This window comes from Mesoplodon bidens (assembly GCF_964165515.1).
Source record: "Mesoplodon bidens genome assembly, chromosome: 4".
In the NCBI taxonomy this organism is placed as follows: Eukaryota; Metazoa; Chordata; class Mammalia; order Artiodactyla; family Ziphiidae; genus Mesoplodon; species Mesoplodon bidens.
In genome coordinates this window covers 28,440,963-28,452,703 of record NC_138160.1, presented here as the reverse complement: position 1 = coordinate 28,452,703, position 11,741 = coordinate 28,440,963, and the positions used below count along the sequence as shown (strand labels likewise).

General features: G+C 41.0%; 1 long non-coding RNA gene across 1 annotated transcript; it reads left to right on the top strand.

The window, feature by feature from the left end:
* Window positions 1–52: 52 nt before the first annotated feature.
* On the top strand, window positions 53–6,819 carry LOC308615930. Its single transcript, XR_014015640.1, has 3 exons — window positions 53–455; window positions 2,773–2,890; window positions 5,900–6,819. It is a non-coding gene; the product is annotated as an uncharacterized lncRNA (long non-coding RNA).
* The last annotated feature ends 4,922 nt before the right edge of the window (window positions 6,820–11,741 follow it).

The following is an 11,741-nucleotide window of genomic DNA, read 5'->3' as shown; positions in this document are numbered from 1 at the left end:
AGTCCGCAATGCGCGTGCGCCTTCTTCGGTCTGACTTGGCTTACAATTCCAGGGCCTTTTCGGCCACCGTAGCGAAGAAGAGGGGCTAAGTCTTGAGCTTCCGGCAAGTCTCCGGCAACCTGAATACCATCCCTGGCAGTGGGTTGAACACCGGAATAGAGGCCGAAGTTCCGTGCTGCTTTGGCGCCACGACCTGGTGTGACTGCTGAGTTCTGGGGACTACTCAGGGCCCCGAAATCTGTGGCGGTGAATCGACCGAGCCCTCCTTATTGCAGTCCAGGGTTCCCAAGACCCAAGCCTTGGTGATCCAGGGGCGAGCGCCCTTCCTCGGACATTGCTTAGTACACGCCACCGCCAGTCTATCGGGGAGCATTTCCACAGAGCCCATGAGAATGCAGCGAAACTTTTGCTTAAGAAAATAACCACGCCGACCCCAGGGATTCTCTCACTCAGAGGTCTCGGTGTTTTTAATCCAATGGCTCTATTTTCATTTGTTTTACCAGCCAATTTAAAACAGTTGCTGATTTGAAATCAGAATCAATGAGCTCGTTTATAATTTATATACTCCATCACCAAGTTTTGTGGATTTTACTTTCTCAACATCAGCCCTCGACAGCTTGCCACCTTCAGGGTCATCCTTCCATGAAGCTCAATAATCAGTAGCCTCCTAACCTGACTTTGCGTTCATTTTTCACATGGCACCTGAATAGTGTTTTTAAATACACATATGATCATGGCAACCTCCAGCTTAAAATTCTTTAAGTGGTCTTGAGTATAAAGATAGTCATGGCTTTGAGGGCCTCTGCCCTGCTTTCCCACTTCCCCACCGTACACTGAACTGAACCGTAGTGACCTTATTTCTCAGGTCTTCTCCCACAGATTTTTTGGTACCTGCTGAGATTATTCTCCCCATTGTCTCTGCCTGCCCCACGTCCTTTTTTGCATATTTAGCACATACTTAGTTGTTAGATCTCAAGCATCGTTTCCTTAGGGAAACCATTCTTGACCACCCTTACCAGATGGGGCAAGTCTCCCTGTTATATATTCTGATAGCTTCCTGGAGCTCTCTTTATAGCACCTATCAGTTCAGTTTTACAATTAAAAAATTATTTTATTGCCTCAGATTGAAAACTTCACGAAAGCACAACTTGTGTATTTTTGCCAGCATCTAGCAGGTATAAGCCTGGCACACAGTTGATGTTCAATACATGTTGAGGGAATTAATGAGTGTTGAGACAATCCTTGCTTGAAAAACTACCTCTTAATCTGGATTATGAAAGGAAGAAGCCCAAACCCCTGTACTAATGAGATTTAGAAGAAGCTTTATAATAAGAGTAGATTATTGGTAGTACTTGGTGAGTATTCTCTTTAAGAAGTTCCAGTAGTTAGACGCAATTTTATAGGCTTAAGTAAACCAATCTGACTTGCCATATTTAAATTGCAATGAGAATCAACAGGATCTAGTCTTACCTTCTAATGCAAAACTGTTTAATTATGCTCATTAGACATGTTTTCCCGAGAATTGTATCTTAATTATTTTTAATTTTTTTAAAACAACTTATTTATTTATTCTTGGCTGTGTTGGGTCTTTGCTGCTGTGCATGGGCTTTCTCTAGTTACAGTGAGCGGGGGCTACTCTTTGTTGCAGTGCATGGGCTTCTCATTGCGGTGGCTTCTCTTGTTGTGGAGCACTAGCTCTAGGTGCGCAGGCTTCAGTAGTTGTGGCACGTGGGCTCAGAAGTTGTGGCTTGTGGGATCTAGAGCATAGGCTCAGTAGTTGTGGCGCACGGGCTTAGTTGCTCCGCAGCATGTGGGATGTTCCAGGACCAGGGCTTGAACCCGTGTCCCCTGCATTGGCAGGCGGATTCTTAACCACTATGCCACCAGGGAAGCCAGAACTGTGTCTTAATTTTAAATGAGAATAATGAGGACCAGAAAGATCAAGATACTGAATTTGCTAGAGGCAGAATAATAATGGCTAAAAAATTACAGATTGTTCTTATCCCTGTGAAACTTGGTCTTTAGCAGCCTCTCTTAACCCCTTGTTCTCATGTAACCTCAGAACCAGACCTGGCCTAAGAATGGCAAAAAGGGAAAGCAGAAGGCTTTTCTGAAAGGTTGAATGTGGTGCAGGAATGTATTGATAGAAGCAGCTGCAAAAAATCCGTTGCTGGGGCTTCCCTGGTGGCGCAGTGGTTGAGTCTGCCTGCCGATGCAGGGGACACGGGTTCGTGCCCCGGTCCGGGAAGATCCTACATGCCGCGGAGCGGCTGGGCCCGTGAGCCATGGCCTCTGAGCCTGCGCGTCCGGAGCCTGTGCTCCGCAAGGGGAGAGGGCACAGCAGTGAGAGGCCCGCGTACCGAAAAAAAAAAAAAAAAAAAAAATCCGTTGCTGGCAGTATCCTGATGGCACAGTGCCCTCTGGTGTTAGGAAGGGGTACTTCCATCATGCACATTAAGGGCTAAGCAAAGATGATGGGAGCTTCCAACAGATCTCAGATGCAGAGCACAACATGCTCTTTTGCAACTTTATTTTGTATTTACCAACAAAAAAAATATTGACTGACATCCAGTGTTATAATTTATGCCTACTACTCTACATACTTTCTAGGACAATGATTCTCAACATCTCTGCTTTGAGAAGTGGAACAAAATTACTTAAGAGCTACGCTACAAAAAATGTTAAAAATAATAGAAGATTGCACATAATCAACTTTTTAGAAATATGAATTAGAGAAGATTCAAGATGATCTATAATCTCTTGTTCACTCAGGTAAGAACATTAAAAAAGAAAGGAGGTACAGAGGGTATGTAACAATGGAAGATTGCATGCAAAGTTCTCCTTTGCTGTTAGTACATCTTAGGAAAACATTCAGCTGGAACATAACCAGGTAAGAATGAATCTGATTACAGTGAGAATGGGGAGGTGTGGTCTTTTGGTTGCAAGAAGGAAACTCATTTGGTGATTTTGACAAATAGGAAATTTATTCTTAAACAACATGAAGTATAAAGGGAAAGGAGAATCTCATCTGTGTAGCCAGGCCAGGTGGATTGCAGGAAAATTGACAATTGGGCCTCATGCGAGGCTGCAAAGACTGCAGCTTGATGCTTGATCAGAATCCGAGGTGCTCTGTAGTATAAGGAAGTTGTGCCTTTAAACTCTAGTACTCTGCTAGTAACAAGATTCAGTCAGTCTTGTCTTCGGCTTCTCCTCCTATTACCAGCTGGCCAATTTATTCCACGTGTCCTGGTTCAAGTTACCAGGGAGAATCAGAGTAGTTGTCTAATTACCAAGCCACATCATCATAAATCACAGGCCAACTTATGGATGGATTGGTTGTTCCTTAGGTCGGGTGCCTCCCCTGGTCTTACCTGTAATGGCTGAGGGGCTGTTCATGTGGTTTAGCCATCGTGCTGCAGGGATCAGCTGTTTTCCTCATGGACTGTGGGTACCTTTAGAAGGAGATGCTGAGCATGACAGGTGCTGCAAGTGTTATCTCTAAGGCAAAACGTGTTTGTGATTCATTTAGCAGTATTTACAGTTACTATAAAGGAATTTGGGTGCTATTTCACTTAAAAAGAACTAAGAGGGTGTTTTTGTGGAGGTTTTTGTTGGGGGAGGGGATGCAAGGGTGCCTAACTTCTAACAACATCTGACAAAACTAGTTGTTCCATGCAATGCACTTTGGAAAATGTGACACCACTTATAAGGTGTTCATTATTATGATAAAATTACTTACCAGTCACATTTGGAGTGACATAATGCTTTACAAATAAATCTTGGCTTATGTTTTAGTCTGAAATCCTTAGAGCTATCAGACATATGGTCCTTACTGATATGAATTTTTTCCCTTCTGATTTCTTTGCAGTTAATCCTGCAAATCATTTTGTATCTGAAAAATATGGTTAAAATTGTGAATGCTGTTGAAGATGATACCAATCATCATGCAGATTCATAGCATATAGCATCATTCTAGACCACAGCACAGAAGATAATGCTGATGCAGATTTATTATATATATACATATATATATGCATATATATATATATATATAAAACCATATGTTTACTCAGGGCACAAGCATAATTACTTGGTCAAATTGAAACTCACTGTCTAAGTCTTTGAGTATTTTACACCAATGTTTCTGGTTTACTTTTCAAAACTGTCCAAATGTTCTATGGGCATTTTGAATGACAGTGTCAACCTTTAGTAGGTGCTTCCAAAATAGAAAGCCTATCCACACCTTGAAGAGGGCACTCTGTGGTGTTTGAATCCTGGATTCTTCTGAGTTTTCCAGTTTGTTTAGTGGCTTTGCTTCCCATCCTGTTAGATTTTATTTCAGTGGATCTCATTGTTTTGACCTAATAACATCTAACACATTCCCCATTTTCTACTGCTTTTTTGAGGAATACCTTAGTTCTCTCCTACCTTTTGAGATTACTCCATTTTCTATCTATCTAGCCTTTCCTTAAAGACACACTTTTTCCCTTCTTGCCTCTACCATAGTAATTTTTTTCTTAAGGGAATCTCTCTCTTTCTGCAGCTTAATCAGCTTGTCTTCTCTTGTTTTACTTTCAATGTAACACTGCTGATTTCTAACACTAAAACTGAAGTGTATTTTTCAAGCAACTCTCCTTCCTCTTGATCTCCTAAGAACACCTGCTTCCCTGAGACTGAGACTTCAGACACAGGTCATTTTAATATTTTAATTACCTTCTTCGCCTTCGGGCTTGCAATAATTTAATTGAATTGTTTCTCTACTGCAATCCCCCAAAAGAACATATTGTCTTTGTAATAAAGGCCTATATCCTTGACTTTTTGTCAATAACACATACTAATTAAAAAATTGTTTTTTTAATTCTCAAGAGTCTCTTAAGACCACATAGCTGGTGAAATCGCTGGGTAAACCACAAAAGTCAAAAAAGTCACTCCGTCCAGGCTTTTATCCTTAAATACAGTTCAAAAGTCATGCAAAGAGGAGTGGAATTTGAGACAGCTGATCTAGCTCTGGATACCTAGACCTAGTTCTAAAACTACAGCTAGTCCTAGTACTACCATAGAGCAGTGCTCTATAGTCCGTGTGTATCTTAGCTGCCTTTGTGCTTTAATACCCTGCACATGGACAGAAAAAGACTATAAAAGGCAAATATTATTCCTTCTGACAATACTTGACAGAATGCCCCAGCATGGAAAAACTGAAGCAGCCACTCTCTCAGGCAGATCCTACAGACCCTGTCTGATATCTTCATGTTCTTCAGCTATAAAATGTAGATAAGAGTAACACATGATTCTGGAACTTGTTGGGAGAATAAAATGAAACTAGATGTATAAAAAGTCCTTTGCAAACCCTAAAGGGCTATAAAAGTTAGTTATGTTTGGGGAAATGAATGTTCTGGCTAATTACCCTCTCCGGTTTACTCTAGGTTCATTAGGAACTCTCCTAAACAACCCCCCTGAATTAATCTTCAGTTTTGTCATATCTCTTCTTTGCTGAGAACCTTACCATGGTGTTTCATTGCCTAGAGCAAAGGTTGTTTAGCCTAGCGATAAAGAGCCTTCAGGACGTAGGCCCTCGTAACTTTCCAGTTTATGTTTCTTCTCTGCCCTCATAAATTCCAGTGAAATAGATGTACCCCAGGGGAGGCGACAGTGCTTTTCTGTAGCCTGGCCTTTGCTCACTTGCTCATGATCTTAGCCCTTCAGATCCATCTAAGTCTTGCCATTTGTCTAGGCCCAGCATGAGGCCTTAGCAAACCTCATAGTTACCATTTGTATCTAGAGCATATGTTGGGTATACATTTCTTTTGGAAGTTAATCAGATGTTGGGAACCTGAATGTGCCTCATGGCAATTAAGGGCCACATTTTCAGCGTTTCTCACCTCTCCCTTTTTCTGTGCAGGCTCATAGCACTCAGCTTACTTCCCTTTTCTCTGAAGATGCCAGAAGCTACTTTCTTTCCAGAGACTTTTCTTCCTCCGAGACAGATTGTGAGATGGGATTCTTCTCACCTACTCTCTCGAGTATGTCGCTGAAATGAAGGCCACAGTGTTTCTTATTTTAAGCATTTGCATTTGCCTTTGTGGAGAGTAGATGGGGGAATGACAGAGGACAGAAGTAGCAAATCGGGAGACACGTGATCAATTTTACAGTGTTCTAATAGTCTCCTTCCTTCACCTGTGTTTTCTGGGTCCTTTCCTGCTCTGTGATCGCTTCTTTTATCTCAACACAGAGCTCAAGGAGCACCACTTCTCCAGTTCCTCACCATTCAGGGGCCCTCTGGCTGTAGGATGGTCATTTACATCCCAGGGGCTCCAGCCTAGGTGCTTCACATTTAAACATCTGTGTTCCAGGTGGAAATCTCTACTACTTTTGAGCAACTTATTTAATCCCCATAATTATTCTGCACGGTACCTCATCATTTTGGAAACAGATTTAGGGAGGTTAAGTGGTTTGGTCACAGTTATAGAGTTAGTCAAATCAGGGCTAGGAGTGGACCACAGGTCTATTTGTCTCCAAAATGTATGTTTCTTCCACTCTTCCAAACTGCATTACCTCAACACTGGGTGATTTCCTGGCAATCATGAACTATCACATGAAAGCATATGAAGGCATTCCTGTTGTTATGTTGATCTTAGTGTTTGTATCTTTTATCATTTTTAATTTTTATTTTAATATTTAGGAACATTGTCTCCATATTCTTTATACAGCTAACTGAAGACAGAAACATTGTTTTATGTGTCACTGTATTAGCCAATGCACCTTTACTAAGGGTTTAATGCATAGCATGTGTTTACCATATATTTATTGGTTAGTTGTTCCAGAAAGGTTTTCAAGAATAAATAGCTTCTTTTACCTGTTTTCTTTTTTATATATAGTGTAACTAGGATCATAATTCTAATTTTTCTTCACTGAGTGACAATCTTGCAAGTGAAAAGTGATCTCCGCACATGACAAACAACAAAACAAAACCAAAAGATGTTTAAAATTGTGTGTCTATAACGGGCCACGTAGAAATGGGGTAGTGGTTAAAAAAAAGGTCCTGGACAGAGAAGCAGAATTTAGAGATGATGGCCAATGTATAGAGAGTTTACACTTTTTTTCAGGACCAATGAAGAGACATAAGAAGGATTAGATCTATCAGATTTGTCTTAGGCATGTTTCGCTGGCTGTACCAGAGAGAGTGGATTGTAGTGGAGTGAAGCTGGAAGCAGAGTGACCTGGTCCCCCTTATTTGGGATCTAGCTTTACTTCCCCAGCCCCACCCAACTTCCTACATTACTGTGCTAGCCCGGATGCGTAATCCTGTTAATCAGTGGGAAATTGAGTTTCCACTAGACAATGTCCCACCTCAAATAATCAGGCAGGAGGAGTTTCCTCTTACTTAGCTTTTTTATTCTATTCAGATCTTCAATGGATTAGATGAGGCCCACTTCATTAGGGAGGTGCAATCTGCTTTAGTCTTCTCATTCATTCAGATGTTACTCTTATCCAGAAATACCCTCACAGACACACCCAGAAAAATGGGGAAGACAAACTGGCCAAGCCTGGGTCATGAACTTGTGGGGCTGAATCTCCTCTGGGGCTAAGGGAGACCCACCCAAGTGATGCAGAATGAAGATAAGTGGTTTTCCAATGGAAGGTGGGGAAAACAGTCCAATAAACTTATCTTCTTTTTGGCCACACAAGTAATACACAGTTACATTTTTATTTTATAAAATTGCACACTCTTCACTCCATTTAAAAAGGATATATTGACAATATGTTACCAATCCTTGATTGATAAGTAGGTAGATAAATAGCTGATAGACAGATAGTAAATATATAGATTTTAGCATCAGTGATAGTCTCAATATAACTGTAGGTACCGGGGCCACAAAAATGAGTGAGACCTGGGGTTCTTAGTCTCATGAAACTTGTGACTAATGAGGAAATTTAAACAAGTAAACAACCATTATAAAACAGTGTGATAATCACTAACAGGTATGATGACAGATAATGATTGGTGAAATAAAAACTCATATTCTGGGCTTCCCTGGTGGCGCAGTGGTTGGGGGTACGCCTGCCAATGCAGGGGACACGGGTTCGTTTCCCGGTCCGGGAGGATCCCACATGCCACGGAGTGGCTGGGCCCGTGCAGCCATGGCTGCTGAGCCTGCATGTCCAGAGCCTGTGCTCCGCAACAGGAAAGGCCACAACAGTGAGAGGCCGGCGTACTGCAAAAAACAAAACAAACAAACAAACAAAAAAAAACAAAAAAAACCCCAAAAAACTCATATTCTAAGGCAAGTTAAGGAACATTTAAACATAAAATTTTTTCTCTGCCCTTTGGCCTCCCCTTTCGCCTCTACTGTGCATTGTGTAGCTGCATTATGCATCAACCAAACCTCCCTTTTGGCAGAATTACTGGACATTTAAACATAACATTTTTGCTCTGCCCTTTGGCCTCCTCTTTCCCCTCTGCTGAGCATTGTGTAGGTGCATTATGCATCAACCAAACCTCCCTTTTGGCAGAAATACTGGCTCAACCATAAAGAGCAACCTTCTCCTAGCACCAACAACTCCTAAAAGATAATATTCCTTCTTGATCTTGTTACCTGAAAACTGGGCTGTCCTCTTGGTGGGTGTTGAGCCAGTAGACACAACAAAGCTAAAGATCAGGAGAAGGAAGGATTTATTACTTGCAGGAAGTAAGGAGAACACTGGGGATCACTCCCAAAGCAGTGTCTCCCATACAGCAAAATTGGGGAAGTTTTAAGCTAAGGGTACATGTATATTCATGAAGGGGCTTGAGCAGAGGAGAATTCAGCCTAGAATTGGGGCACAGGTTGATTGAAGTCATCATTCTATCCTCCACCTGGGTAGGGGGCCTTAGTTCCTGCAGAACTCAAATATATGTTATGTATATACCTTGAGGAACCAGGACCCTGCCCCAAGGCTGCACTATTGTTTCTTGACTGCTCCTCCCTAGTTTCTGCATTCCCTCCCTTAAAATCATTAATTACGTTGACCTGTATAAGGGCAAGCATTGTGGCCAGGCTTAGGTCACAAAATGGCTTAGGCCAAAATGGATTCTCTTATGTCAAGAAAGCCATTTATGGTTCTCTTTCTCAGGGGACCCCCTAACCTGTCTCCTTACAGTCTTGTAAAGGGTCACAATGATCCACCATTTTGTATTTTCAGATTTGGATTGTGCAAACTGTCTACATCATTTAATGTATAGCCCCATCTCAAAAACATATATAACTGTGCGGTTTTTTTTTTTTTTGGTAATTCTTCTTTTTTTTTAATTTTAAAATTTAATTTATTTATTTTTGGCTGCATTGGGTCTTTGTTGCTGCATGCAGACTCTCTCTAGTTGCGGTGAGCGGGAGCTACTCTTTGTTGCGGTGCATGGGCTTCTCATTGCGGTGGCTTCTCTTGTTGAGGGGCACGGGCTATAGGCATGCGGGCTTCAGTAGTTGTATCACACAGGCTCAGTAGTTGTGGCTCACGGGCTCTAGAGCACAGGCTCAGTAGTTGAGGCATGTGGGCTCAGTAGTTGTGGCATGTGGGCTCAGTAGTTGTGACTCACGGGCTCTAGAGTGCAGCCTCAGTAGTTGTGGCGCATGGGCTTCATTGCTCCATGGCATATGGGATCTTCCCAGACCAGGGCTTGAACCTGTGTCCCATGCATTGGCAGGCAGATTCTTAACCACTGCACCACCAGGGAAGCCCTATAACTGTGCTTTGACTTCTAACACCCGAAATAGTTTTTGGAGCTTTCTGAGAGGCTGTTCCAGGTTAAAATCCTCAATTTGGCTTGAATAAAATTTTGCATTTCTTTCTTAGATCAACTGATTAATTTTTCATTGACATGATCTTGCATAAAGGAATAAAATCCTTCTTGGTGTTTTATGGTACTATTTCTTGCCTTTTTTGGCATTTGTGGGGAACATAAAAATAAAGAAGACAAACACACTGGATTTAGAGTAAACAGTCTGTGGGTAACCTCTAGCTCTGGGTCCTTAATTAAACAAGGATATGACCACTATTTGTTCTGTTGTCATGAGTGTAAAATGAGGAGGTTGAACTAGATTATCCTCTAGATTGCTCTTTTAAAATTCTAAATATTTGCATGTATGAGATTGTACTAATCCGTGGTGACTTCATTGGAATTGTTGGATAGTCAGGATGTACATGAACTGAGAAGCCACTAGATGTCATACACTTCATAGATTTTGCTTATCAAACCCTATTTTAAATGCCAGGTTATATGGGAAGCTGAATGGGACCTTAAAATTCATGTTGTTCAATCATGTCAGTTAATTAAAAACAAAAATAGACTATTTGAACTAGATAAATCAAGTGATTTAGCTAAGATCACATAACTAGTTAGCATTAAAACTAGATTTCTTGACTGCTATTCCAGTGGACTTTCCTCTTATTAAAGTAAGTAAACCTTGGAAAAGATGTTTTTGCATCAGTTATCACCTTTGATTTTTTTTCTTTTTCTTCTTGAAATTATTCAAAGTAATTTTGGTGGTCTGGAGTAGATTGTTCAAATTGTTGTGATTTAATGTAGTACCAGTAACACTGGGCAAAAAGGTAATATTGTTCATAGATTCCTACTCTGCTTTGAGACCTGTTGGCAGATAACTCACAGGAGGATATAAGAAACTGGGTAGATGTGAATGAAAATGGAAATCAAAGTTCACAACCACCTAGCTTATCTGAAGGTTAGACTTTGGCAACCTCAGGTTTTCCTTTCTTAACATGGTCCTGGATGGAAAAGTTGAAAAGGGCTTTCTTTGAAAAGTGCAATAGCTTTCTTAAGATCTCTGCACCAAACTTATTAACAATAATTTCTATGTCATTCCTTGAACCTTATCATACATGCAGTTTTTAATAAACATGGTTGTCCAATTCTTGGTTTAGATGACTTCAGGGTATTTGAAACAGAAATGGGCCTGTAAGAGGCAGGCCCACTAAAATAGGAAGTTACAGCAGATAGCCTGAAAGGAATAAGGGGGAAAATTGCTAGACTCAAAGAAACAAAACTATATTAGATAATTATAAAATAATGATATTTACATTTATATTCGGCTCTTCAAGAAAAGGTTAAATTGCATTGACTATCCTTTATGACATATAAGTTTTTTGGGAAGGATTTCTTACAAAATGATTAAAATGGGGCTTCCCTGGTGGCGCAGTGGTTAAGAATCTGCCTGCCAATGCAGGGACACGGGTTCGAGCCCTGGTCTGGGAAGATCCCACATGCCGCGAAGCAACTAAGCCCGTGAGCCACAACTACTGAGCCTGCGCATCTGGAGCCTGTGCTCCACAACGGGAGAGGCCGTGACAGTGAGAGGCCCGCACACCACGATGAAAAGTGGCCTCTGCTCACTGCAACTGGAGAAAGCCCTCGCACAGAAACAAAGACCCAACACAGCCAAAAATAAATAAATAAGTTTAAAAAAATGATTAAAATGGAACTTTGGTGTCCAAAAGGAATGTTTTGTTTATATGAGAAAATCATTTATGTAATGCTTATAAATGAGAAGTTATAATAAATCCTTTCTTCGGGATGGGTCTGGGAATGGATCATTTATATAAACAATGAGTCTGTTAATACTGGTTTCATTTCCTGAGTAAATTGAGAATGATAATACTACTGCATAGGGGCGCTATGGGATGTTTGAAAAAGTGTGGAAGGTGGAAAGTGCTACATAACTGTAAGCCATTAAGATGAAGAAAAGTGAATG